This window comes from Neophocaena asiaeorientalis, unplaced genomic scaffold (genome assembly GCF_003031525.2).
Source record: "Neophocaena asiaeorientalis asiaeorientalis breed wild unplaced genomic scaffold, Neophocaena_asiaeorientalis_V1.1 scaffold445, whole genome shotgun sequence".
Taxonomy (NCBI): Eukaryota; Metazoa; Chordata; class Mammalia; order Artiodactyla; family Phocoenidae; genus Neophocaena; species Neophocaena asiaeorientalis.
Genome location: NW_020172783.1, coordinates 893,622 through 899,203, shown reverse-complemented (window position 1 = coordinate 899,203; position 5,582 = coordinate 893,622).

Sequence of the window (5,582 nt, the reverse complement as noted above, 5' to 3'; positions counted from 1 at the left end):
ACTTGAGTCTGAGAAACGATCCCTAATCGATTGCAATTTACGCCAAAGTGCAGCAAGTCTCCAGTCCAGGCGCCGGGCTGTGAGCACTTCCAGGGTAGGGCTCGGCGTTGCCGGCCTGGGTCTCCCTGGCGAGAGGGCCGCGAGGACGGAGGCCGAGTTCCCGGCTGCCCCGAATTCTGGGGGGCCTCACTGGGCCCGCTGCAGAGCGGACCTAAAAAAGTACATTTTAAAAAAAATTTATTTTATATTGGACTACAGTTGATTTACAATGTTGTGTTAGTTTCAGGCATACAGCAAAGTGATTCAGTTATACATATACATATATCTATTCTTTTTCAAATTCTTTTCCCATTTAGGTTATTACAGAATACTGAGTTCCCTGTGCCATAGAGTAGGCTCTTGATTGTTAACTATCTTAAATACAGTAGTGTGTATTCACTCCCAAACCCCCAATTTATCCCTCTTCCCCACCTTTCCCTTTTAGTAACCATAAGTTTGTTTTTTCTAAGTCTGTGAGTTTGCTTCTGTTTTGTAAATAAGTTCATTTGTATCATTTTTTTTATTCCACATACATGCAATATCATATAATATTTGTCTTTCTGTCTGACTTACTTCACTTAGTATGATAATCTCCAGGTCCATCCATACTGCTGCAAATGACATTATTTCATTATTTTTAATGGGTTAGTAATATTCCATTGTGTATATGTCCCACATCTTCTTTATCCATTCATCTGTCAATGGACATTTAGGTTGCTTCCATGTTTTGGCTATTGTAAACAGCACTGCAATGAATATTGGGGTGCATGTATCCTTTTGAACCATAGTTTTCTCTGGATATATGCCCAGGAGTGGGATTGTTAGATCATATGGTAGCTCTATTTTTAGTTTTTTAAGTAACCTCCCTACTGTTCTCCATAGTAGCTCTACTAATTTACATTCCCACAACAGTGTAAGAGGGTTCCCTTTTCTCCATACCCTCTCCAGCACTTATTGTTTGTAGACTTTTTGATGATGGCCATTCTGACTGGTGTGAAGTGGTATCTCATTGTAGTTTTGATTTGTATTTCTCTAATAATTAGCAATGTTGAGCATCTTTTCATGTGCCTCTTGGCCATCTGTATGTCTTCTTTGGAGTAATGTCTGTTTAGATTTTTTAAAAATCCATTTTTAATGGCACCCTGAGTGCAATTTATTTAATACTGTCCTCATATTTATTTTTAAATATAAAATTACTTTTTAGTGTTAATTATATTAATAATATTGTACACTAAATCTCTAGTACTTATTTGTCTTATAACTGGCACCTTGATCTTGGGCTTCTCAACCTCCAGAACTGTAAGAAACACATTTCTGTTGTTTATTAAAATCACCCAATCCATGGTATGGCTGCTTCATTTTGCAGGAAGAAACCTGAACATCAGTAATGTTTGTTAATTTACACCACCAGAGTGCTAGAACTAACAAGAGAAATAGTCTAGAGTTAAAAAACATTATTGCTGCACTGGCTTTCTGCTGAAAGTTGTTTCTTTGAAAATGTTTTGTGAATTTCTTGAACGTCACAGAATTTAATTATTAAATTCCCTATGTTTACATGAAAAGATATTAAGATAATAACACTATTATTAAGATATAGTCTTACTGTATTTGAACATATAATTGGTCCTGCAAAGTTTCTAAGTGTGTAAGTACATAGGATGATGCACCAGGAACAGTGGTAAATGTAAAATTTGTACACCAAAGGAGGTTAGGGTTGACAATTGATGTGTGTTTGCATAGTACTTTATATAAGATTGAGAAAAAAATGGGAAGATACAATGAAAACTTAGGTTCACACAAAAACCTACACACCCACATACAAATATTATAGTATCTTTATTCATAGTAGCCAAAAACTATAAACAACTTGAATGCCCTTCAATGTATGAATGGTTAAACAAACTGCAGTGCTTCCATACTGTGGAATACTACACAGCAATAAAATAAGAATGAATTATTGTGTGTGTGTGACACACACAACTTGGATTGATCTCAAGGGAATTATGCTGAGTGAAGAAGCCAACCTCCAAAGTTTACATATCGTATGGTTCCATTTATATACCATTCTTGAAATGACAAAATTATACAGATGGAGAACAGATTAATGTTTGCCAGGGGTTAAAGACTGGGAACAGGGGTAGGGATGGAGCCAGATGGCCATGGGTAGTGTGAGGGGTCCTTGTGATCAAACTATTCTGCATTTTGACTGTGGTGGTGGCCCACAAATCCATACATGAGATAAAAAACAACATGGAACTAAATACACACACACATGGAAATAACTGCATGTTTTAAAAACATAAAATGTCAAAAGGTTAGTAGATTGTCTCAATGTCAACTTCCTGGTTGTGATATTGTACTATAGCTAAGCAAGATGTTACCTTTGCCAGAAACTGGATAAAGGATACACAGGATCTCTTTGTATTACATTTTACAACTCTGTGTGAGTCTATGATTATCTGAAAATAAAAACGTTATTTTTAAGTGGTAAGAAATTTCAGAAAAAAGAATGTTATCTCCACTTGACGGAGTCAAGGAAGGCTTCGTGGAGGAGGCATCGTTTGAATTAGACTGTAGATCTTCATGTAATCCAGTAACTCTATGGTTAATAAGGTTTATCATTTTTAAAAGTTGAAATGAAAAATTAGAATAACAGAGAACAACTTGACAATCTCTTTTGGAATGATCTTAATAAAACTTCTTTTGTAGAATTAAAACTAAACAAGAAGTCAGCGCATTCTGTTGACCTACTCATCTCTTCATTTTGAAAATACTTATTCAAGCTATTGTGATCAAGTAGCAATTGTATAAAATAAGACTGTAGTTACAGCAACAGTTATAATAACACTGTTTCTTGAGCACCTACTATGTTCCAAGAACTTCGCTAAGCACTTTGAAATATCTCATTTTAATCTCTACAACGGTGTTTGAGGTAAATATTATTATCCCTGTTTTATAAGTGAGTATACTGAGGCTTAGTGTGTATAAATAACTGGATTAAGTCACACAATGTAAAATCTGGGATTACTTCTTAACACATTATTAACTGGGGAATTTTTGCAGAAACTAACGCCTGTGGCCGTAATATGTCTCCGGTCAAAAATGTGTTAAATCAATGTGTAAATAATAACAAAGCTATATTTTCTGCATAATACAAAAATAAAAGATCAGTTCAATAGCACTTATTGAAAGACTGTTATATACAGAGCACTTTATTAGGTACTGTGGGAAGAGAGCTAAAAGATGTCGCTGAGAAATGGCCTGCCCTCTTGCACAGTTAATAAGTATTATTTCAGTCATGACTTCTTAACTTTTTCCAACGAGATGGTTAAAACAGACATGTCCAGGAATGCTGAAACCCTTTATAAGTTATATTTCAAAGAAAGTTATTTTAAAAATATGATACTGTATTATCTATTTCTCTGTGCACATAAAATTTGAACTATTGCTCATATTTTCACTGTGGCCTAACCTCTATTTCTCAAATCTTTTGTAAAAAAAAATACCAGAAATATTTCTCTGAGAAATGTGATGCCATTGTGAAATTAAACTTCTAAAATTTCTCCTTAATTTAAATCTCTTCAAGTTTGTTTGCCAAAGAAATTCCTCATTATCACATTATAAAATTTATTTTAATTTGGAAAGTCACGTCCAGAAATCTGGAATATACTACTCATGGTGTCAATTTATATGGATTCATCTTTAAATGCCTTCGCAAAGATGAATTGTATTCTTTCGGTTTTACTACAGTTTTCATTATTACTTGAACATCCCAAGGGCTTGCTTCCCTGTATCTACCTGTGTGCTACCTAGAGGCCCAACTGCAAAACATACTCAAACAAGGGGAACCAATTTTTAACAGAACACTGAGAGAAATTAAGTTTGAAATGTACTTAAGTCTTTGTTTAAAATTCAACATTTTCCTCAATGTTTTTCAAAAGAGTTCATTAAATGAAATATGGTTTTGCAAAATATTTAATGCTGTCAATTCATATCAGATTTCCTACCTTATTTTAGCCAAGTCCCTAAATTTTATCAGTTCATATACCAGCGTTATTTAGGTTGATAAAAATCAATCTTTTTCTACTAATGTTTCTTTCAAAGTGGTTACGGTACAATACAGAACTCACACGAGTAGCTATACACAATGAGGAAAGGGTAATGGAAAGATTCCGTGAAATCTCACCACCAACAGGCCTGTACGCCATGGCACCGATCCTAACTTCACAGTGCCTAGATCACTTGAATGTTGTGTATCTAACAACTCAGTAATAATTTACCAAAGCTGAAATTATGAAGGTGGTTGATATTAGGCTTTTTCTCATCAACTTTATATCTAGGCAGTGAGCAATTCAGTGTCATGCTAGAGGTAGCAGGAGGCAGCTTTCACGATGATGTCTTCCCCCTGAGCCCAGAAGAGTCTAAGAGGCCCATGGTCCAAGCACTGACTGGAAATGTGGAGGAGGGGGAGGGAGTGGTAAGAAGGGGAATCTGCAGTCATTTCAAAATAGAGGTCTGACCTCTAGCTTCATTTGCACAACTACAGCTACACACTAACACCTGGACCTTATTCCCCTTCAAGGCCTTGCAGTTTGGAAAAGCTTTAAATACAAATACACAAGCACTTGGTGATAATTCCATTTCATTCAGTAGTTTGTACTGATGCTGTTTTTATTTCCTCCTATCCAACCATACAAAAATCTTACCACATAAGGTATGCTGGTTGTTCTTAAGTGAATTTTCATTCTAGCCTCAGACTTTAAAAGAATTTGCAATAAATTGATTGGTGACATTTTCCCCATCTTCCCCTTCCTCTTGGATTATTATAATATCAAGCAAATTGATGATATTTATTTTTTATTATTATATATTGACATTCTCAGTAGTGCAATGTTAAATAAATATTATTTGCTTTAACTTAGAATAAGTACATTATATAGTTTCTATAAATTTATAGGCCACAAGAAAACAGAATCTTCCCCACACTTATCTCTTGTTTGCTGGAAATGAAAATAAAGTTGTATTTCGGTTTCTCTTTGTTCCCTTAACTTTAGTTCCCATTCTTTTGCTGTCATGAAGTGTTTGGTATTCCGCTGTCTGTGTGCTTGAGCTTTCATAATGATTAAGATCACTTTCCTCATTTCATTAAGAAAAAAAACACCTAATACTTTCCTGTACATAAAAATGTAGCTCTTTCCTTTTCATACTTCCTTTTACTCTTTGTCCTGCACCTTGAAAGTGGAAATTTACCGAGATGAGAGAAACTGGGGAAATGAAGGAGGGGATCGCTTCAGATTGTATGTATGCATGAGAAATTTATGTCAACAAGCCAAAATTTGATGATAGAAAACAAGTGACTGCAAGTTGGGACAGAATCCATCTGGCAGAAGCAGGATGCTAAGTGAAGCAGAGCTAGGAAGGAAATAGCAGATAGTTTAGTTCGATCGGTCACATCCAGGTGATCTGTATGACTTCTGCAATTCTATATCTCTAAGAACGGCCTCTACACAAAAATGTGTTCCATTCTTCTAGGTTGTTCTCTC